The sequence below is a fragment of the Rhincodon typus genome, chromosome 2 (genome assembly GCF_021869965.1).
Source record: "Rhincodon typus isolate 14 chromosome 2, sRhiTyp1.1, whole genome shotgun sequence".
NCBI classification, from domain to species: Eukaryota; Metazoa; Chordata; class Chondrichthyes; order Orectolobiformes; family Rhincodontidae; genus Rhincodon; species Rhincodon typus.
The window spans coordinates 77517132-77524703 of record NC_063333.1 but is presented as its reverse complement, the minus strand read 5'-3'; the positions used below and the strand labels follow the sequence as shown (position 1 = coordinate 77524703).

General features: G+C 39.2%; 1 protein-coding gene across 7 annotated transcripts in view; it reads left to right on the top strand.

The window, feature by feature from the left end:
* Positions 1-1683: 1683 nt before the first annotated feature.
* LOC109937043 (sterile alpha motif domain-containing protein 9-like) overlaps positions 1684-7572 on the top strand; it is a 30551-nt gene continuing 24662 nt past the window's right edge. For 3 of the 7 annotated variants that reach the window (XR_007265749.1, XM_048618034.1, XM_048617996.1), the window contains exons 1-2: positions 1684-2125; positions 2301-2404. The gene's annotated coding sequence lies outside the window, so the exon portion shown is untranslated. Of the gene's footprint in view, positions 2182-2300; positions 2405-7572 lie in introns of all 7 variants that reach the window. The other 4 variants (XM_048618019.1, XM_048618025.1, XM_048618003.1 and 1 more) reach the window with 4 other exon arrangements.

Below are 7572 nucleotides of genomic sequence, written 5' to 3'. Positions count from 1 at the left end.
TTAAGGAAATGCATATAATTTTTCCACAACACCCATCTGGCAAATCCATCCTTCTGAAACAGACCAACCTGTTGAATGGTGATGCTATCATGTCACTGTTTGTAACAGACACTGAATTCACCAGTGCTGGATACATTCTGTGCCCTTGCCACCTTGAGTGCTTCTTCCAAGTGATGTTTGGTTCATCAGTGGAGGGACGTGCGGGGGTAGAAATCAGCAGGAGGTTCCCTTGTCCATGCATTTTGCCTACTTCAGCTTGTCTTTGATTTGTCATCTTCTTTCCTCCTCTTTTATTGCTCGTCATTTTCCAACTCTTTAGATCTATTCTAGAATCCAAGGAATTCTAGAAAATCAAAACCAATGCACTCACTTTCTCTGAAGCCACATCTTTTACAAATCTACTGATAATTCTCGTCCAGAGATTGATTCACTTGTTCGTATTCATCTCTCCAGTATAATTTTTGCACTTACATTGATTTCTTTAAATTCCTTGTTCTTTCTGGACCCTTGGTTCCCCAATATTCAGCTATTTCATTGGTCTTCTCTCATGAATACAGGTACAAAGAGTTGAATATAATCAACCCTATGAAGATGAGATTGAAGGAATGCGTGCAAGGAAAATAATTGGGTGCAGATGGGGCATCTGCAATGTCTCTCCAATGTATTTTCTCCTATGGGGGTTTATGCCAGTTTGCACTGGTAACTGAAATGGCTGCCCATTTCACGGAGGTGGACAGCCAGTTTATCCAATCACGGCCAAACCCGGGGCCCCTGATGTGCTAGCGTAGTATTTTACCAGTGGCAGAGTGGCTCTTCATCGCTTGTGAGGCTGGCCAAGGAGATGAATGGATGCAGGCCCTTCTGTAAATAGGCCTGTAGAGGAAAGTTTCACCTTTAACAAATGGCTTTTGTTCTTTGAACTTCTAACTTCAATACAGGTTGCTCCAGTACAGCTGCCAGTTTGCATTACCACATGTCCTCTATTGTGCCTGTGACAGGGTTAGCATTAGGCTTATAGTTTGGGTTAACCCTATCCTTATCGCAGTATCAAACTCCCAAGAAATTCCATAGGTCAAATCCATATCCCAGGAAAATTAACCTTGTCAAACAGTCACACCCAGTCAAAAGTTTTCTGTAGTCAAAGGGTTGCGATATAGGATTGGAATATGTTTCTGAATAGTAAAATTATCTATCGGACTGACAACAACACGGAAGGAGAAAAAATATATCCGTGTGTGGTTTTTGGGTGTGTGTCTTTGACAGTCACAACACTGTACAACCCAACGCATTTGTTTAAACAGTGTGAATTCCTATTGCTCTTTTACACAATGAAACTGGAATTGAGAGGGTAGAGCTATCTGTCTGGGATTTTCAACTACAGGAAGCTGAGAGATTATCCTATTAAATCTTTTTACAATTTAAAGGAGTTTCAGTAGGTAAAGAAGGTAATTCCAATGTTATTGGATTCTGAATCTAAGGCCCATTAATTTAAGAAAATTGCTAATAAATACGATAAAGGACACAGGAGAAAGCTTGTGCCTGAGAATGACGAACCGGCCCCAACATGGAGAATTGGAGGTAATCGGCATAAGTACATTTAAGGGCAAGCTTAAGTCCCTGAGAGACGAACAGAAGGGCGTCTCAAAGAAATGAGAAAAAGGGGGAGGAAGTTTTATGTGAAGCATCAGGACCAGCAATGGCTGAATGAGTCTGTACTGCAATTGTACAGCATACAGTTCAGATCCAGCCTTACTCCAATCCTTCGCCAGTTTGAAGGGAATATACTCTCGTCATCCTACACACACAGATCCCCAATTGTTTGTCCAGCAGCATTACCGTGAGCTACACGCTCGCAACTATATTCCATTGAACAGAAGTGAAAGCTGTTTGCTGAGAACGTGCGGAAACTGCAGACCGCTTTCAGTTTCGGGGACTTCCGCAAGAGAGTGCGCAGCAGCAATTCTTCCTCATTTCCCTGAAACAAAACGGAGTCTTTATTTCTCTTTTTCTATCTCCGTCGTCTGGACCGGGCTTGCTTGACAGTGGGAGAGACTCGCGAATGAGGAGGCTGTAAACTGGGAATCTAGCAGCTCACTGAGCAGCCCAGGGAGAGCTGTCTACAGGGGTAAATGCGCCATCGGTAATTAACACAGGAAGCTGCAACTAACATCATTCGTATCTGTAATTGCGTACATTTATTTATCTACTTAATAATAATCCACCAATACGAATGCTTATCAGCTTGGTGTTTCAAATAGTAAATTTCTTTTTTATCTTACTGAGTGATTTATTTTTGGCAGGACAGAGAGACTAATGCATAGGATGAGGAAACGACCTGTCAGCTCGGATAATGGGTTTCGATATTGGTCTCCATTTAGTTTTCTGACAGAATAGCCATCCAAAGGTAAACACATCTCAAATACTCATGCCTGTTTCAAATAAACGCAGGCGTTGAATGTTCTGTTTTGTTTTAAATGTCGATGTCAAATAACTACATGCCCTTTTAAAACAAAAACTCTGATCTGTTTGTCTTTAATTGCTATAGAAACCCACTAACTGCAGGTTAAATGCACCCAAATTTTAACTGGTGATGGCTTCCTACAGCAGCTGACAATGTGCAAGAGGCTGACTCACCCTGTGTTTTGGTTAGACCGTGGAACATGACAAGGTGCTGATGCTCTAAAACTTGGGGCAGCTGCCGCCAAGGCACTGGGGGAAAAGCCCAGGTCTTTCTGCTGAAGTGGGTGTGCATTCAGTTATCAGCCCCTCAAATGCATGTAGATATAGTCTTGTACAAGTAAGAGATGTTTTTAGTTTGTTAGGATGGAGTCAAACTCAAATGTTTGTTTGTTTCCTTAATATACTACTGTACACAACCAAGAGATAGGAAGAACTGCCGATGCTGGAGTCTGAGATAACAATGTGGAGCAGGCCCAGCGGCATCAGAGGAGCAGGAAAGCTGAAGAAGGGTCCCAACCCGAGACATCAGCTTTCCTGCTCCTCTAATGCTGCCTGGCCTGCTTTATACCTCCAGCTGCACACTGCTGTACAGAACCGAACTGCTTTTGTGACTATGTATATATACAAAGCTTTTTTTTTGTGAATAAAGTGTATTTTTTAAAAAATGGCAGGGCCAAAGTTGCAGCCCAGTCTCTGTACCAGCTATGGAAATTGATGGAGGAACGCTGCCTCAAGCATGTAGTGAGAGGTACAACCTCAAGCAGATAACCAATGTTCTCTCTCTAATGAAAGCACATATGAATGAGGAGAGGAATTACACTAATCACTTAATTATCATGCACATTTTTTTTTAAATATCTGGAGAAACTCAGCAGGTCTTGGCGGCAGAGATGGAGTTAATGTTTCAAATCCAGTATTAGTCTTCTTCAGAATTCTCAGACTCCAAACATTAAGTCTGTTTCTCTCTCCACAGCTGCTGCCAGACCTGCTGAGTTTTTCAAGCATTCTCCGTGTTTGTTTCAGATTTCTGCCATCTGCAGTTGTTTGCCTTTATTTAAAATATTGCTGTTGCTGTATTTAGCTACATGGTTAGTGCTATTGTTGAATCCAAGGTTGTGGTCAAATGCAGTGTTTTTCCACAGATATTATATTTACATTCTATTTTTAATTGCATTTACCTTTGGGATCAAATCCAGTTTACATTAAAGAAAAAACAGCTAATTTTTAAAAACAGTGGAAGCAAAGAGTTGCTATAAACATTATCTGCTGGGCAGTAATTTGATTATACACATGGATGTTCCAGTAAGTGGACATCAATGGATGGAAACTTGGGTGTATAATGAGTGACTGCTGTATCATTGCCAGTTTCTGAATTGGAAACCTGTCCCAAAGTGTCTGCTGCATGATGTTCTGAAAGCACAAAAGGAGGCCATTGAGCAATTCATGCCAGCTCACCACAAGAGCACCTTAGCATTCTCCAGACCTTTCCCAATAGCCTGGCAAATGTCTTTTCTCTTCAGATACAAGTTATTTTTTAAAGTCACATTGAATTTTCTACAAGCAATGTATTCCAATTATCCTAACCACACCTTGGTTAAAATAATGAATTATTCATGTTATCTTTTCTTCTTTTATCATTCCCTTTAGGTTAGTGTCCTCAGTTTCTCAAGCCTTACTTTAGTTCTCAATACCTCTATTTATAAACACAGAATAAAACTTAGCCTTTTCAGCCCCCTTTAGTGATTTGTTCACAGACAATCCCATGTCCGTCTCCTTCTGCATCATTTTTAGAATTGAATCCTTGTTCTTTGTTTATATTACGTCATACATCCAAGTACTAACTTTCCTCCAACATGTCTCCGTCCATTCAACCAGCTTGTCTATGTTCCCTTGACATCTGTCACTATCTTCCTGTGTTCACAGCACTTCCAAATTTTCTGTCATCTGCAGATGTGGAAATTGTGTCCTTAATCTAGATCAAGAAAAGCAGTGATCTGAGTTATGCTTCAGTTATGTAGGGCATTGGTAAGACCACATCTGGAGTATTGCATATAGTTTTGGCCCCCTTATTTAAGGAAGGATGTAAATGTATTGGCTGCAGTTCAGAAAATATTTACTAGAATAATATCTGGAATGGAAAGGTTGTCTTCTCAGGAAAGGTTGGTCAGATTCGGTTTATATCTGCTGAAATTTAAAAGAGTAGGAGAGGATTTGATTGAAACATTTGAGATCCTGAAGGGGCTTGACATAATGTAGATGTGGAAAGTGTGACAAAACTATGGCTTTAAGAGGTGTATTTTGTCTTTTGTTTTTGAAGAGAGGTTTAAAGAAGAGGCATCGAGATGTCTATTTGAATCCAATAAAGTAGACAGCTTATGTGAGCTTGGGTTTTTTTTTAAAGTTGGAACAATAGAAGCAGCCTGAATGGGTGGGATCAAGCTTCCACAGAGCCAGGATTTTTAGTTTTAGTTTTAGTTTTTCAGTAGCATTTGCTAGGGTCTTGAAACTGGGTTTGGAAGCTGCAGTACATCTCTCCCTGCTTCTCTCTTTCTCCCTTTCTTCTCTCTGTTTCTCCCTTTCTTCTGCTGGGTCCTTCCTTTCCTTTTCTTTTTCCTCCGCTTTTAATCGTAATTCAAACTGTTTCATTTCCTTTTCATCCTCAAACTACTTCATGTCCAATTAAATTTTAGCCATTTCCAAAGATTACAATTGCATTCCTGGCAATTGTAAATTCTTGATAATTGCCACAGTTATCTCTCCTTTCCTCAAAGACACAGGCAACTCCAACTCCAGCTTGTTTGCCAATTCCAAAAGCTTTGCTTTGCTCACTTTCTGTAAAATTCCAAAAATGACTTCTTCCACCCCCAGGAAATTCTTAGCGACTGAAAGAGACATTACTACACAAAGCACACCCTGTTTAAACCAACCAAATGCAATACCTGAAATAAACCACCAACAAGCACCATTCACTGCCTTTGAGTGCAACAATCCTAAACCCAACCTATAATTAGAGATTTTGATCACGACAAGAGCCCCCAATATGTTATGGACCAGACTGAAACACCTCAAAATATATTAAGAAGATAGCCCAGACCCTAACTGTTTCTTATTTTAAAGGCAAGTGCCAGGCATTGTGTTCTTAATGCAATTCGATTGGTCAAACTACCAGGCTTAAAGCAAAACCCGCTTTATTCATATACTACAATTAAAATACAACAAAAAAAATTGGAATAACAACTCTACTGGAAAATTTAATGGATTATTAGATTATTTAACTACTCATCAGCAGCTGTTCCAATGTAGTAACATCCCATAAACGCATGCTTAGCAAATTCAGTAAAATAGATTATCTCACAGGCATTTCTCCACTCCAGGAGGGAAAACATCAAGAGAAAACTCTGAGAGAGAGAGAGAGAGAGACAGTAGCAGGGAGAGCTGTATTGCAGCTTCAAGACCCCAGCAACTGCTACTGAAAAACTAAAACTAAAAACCCTGGTTCTGTGAGAACTTGATCCCACCCATTCATACTGCTTCTGTTGTTCCAACTTTAAAAAATACCCAAGGTCTCACAAGCTGTTTACTTTTTTGAATACAAATAGACAGATGTACACATCTCTTAACATCTGTCTTCAAAAAAAAAGACAAAATACACCTCTTAAAGCCATAGTATCCTTAGACAAGGATGTTTCCTGTTGTAGGAAAATATAGAATTAGGGGTCATTGCTTAGAAGAAAAGCGAGTCTTCAATTTAAAATGGAGAGATAGCGGAATTTTGCTTTTCAGGGGTTGTAGGAGGGTGTGAATCTTTGGAACTCACTTTCTGGAAAGGTGGTGAAAGCAGAGCATTTAAAAATGTTTCAGGCAGAGATTCTTAGGAAACAAAGGGATAAAAGGACATCGGGGTGAGGCACAATGGTTATGATCAGGTCACCTTAAAGATGCTGAGGACTGGGTTCTTAATATTTGAGAATATAAACTGTTGGGAAAAGATACGGAAGGATAAAGGGAGGTGGCAGTCATATTTACTGAAGATATTTTTGATAATTGGATACCAATCTGTATGAAACTAGATGCAAATCCTTTTCTAGATTGTTTGTTTATTTTAAGAATGCAAATTTAAATGCAGCTATCTCCTATCCACTTGTGTTCCAGCAGTCTCTGTTTAATTAAACACTCATGTCTTTCACTTGTCATATCTTACAACGTCATTACCAGACCAGTAATAATTGTATTGTTCGAAAGAGCAGATGTCCATCAGGGGACAAAGACATAATCTATTTGAATTAAAAAAACTGTGAATGTTGGAGATCTGAAACAAAAAAAAGAAAAATTGCTGGAGAAACTCAACAGATTTGGCAGCATTTGAGGAGACAGAAACAGAGTTAATGGTCAGACCTACTAATTTTCTTCAGAAATTTCTGTTTATGTTACAGAACCTATTTAGTTAGAGTTGTAAATCGGAATTAGGGAGGGATAACCGCACTGGAAATGGATAAACCTCGGAATAACATGGAAAATTATAGACTGGTGATGTTGGGGCCTTTAATTCCTCAAATATCAATTGAGATAATGATAGAGTAAAGGAAAGGGAGAAGGAGGTATTTCTGAAATGTATTCAGGAGAACTTCCTTAATCAGTACATTCTTGGTCCAACTAGAAGTGAGGCATCACAGGTTTGGGGAATGAAGTGGACCAAATGGATTAATAATCCATAAGAGAACATTTGGGTAAAAGCAATCATTGTATCATGAGACTTAGATTAGTAACAGAGAAAAACAATAAACATTCTAAAGTAGAACTTCTAATTTGATAGAAAAATAAGCTTAATGGGTTAAGAGCAGACTTACAGCAGGATAAATGTAACTTATGTTTGACAGGAAGAAGTGTAACTGAATGATGCAGGATCTTTAATGAAGAAATGCTTCAGGTACAGGTTAGGTGCATTCTAAGAAGGGGAAAAGGTGGAGAAACCAAAGACAGCACTCATTGGATAAAGAGGTAAATAAAGAATATGACTGAATGAAAATGAAAGTCTGATTAAGGCATACCAATGAATTCTTGAAACAACTCAGGCCAAGTATGAGATAACAAGGTGTAGAGCTGGATGAACAC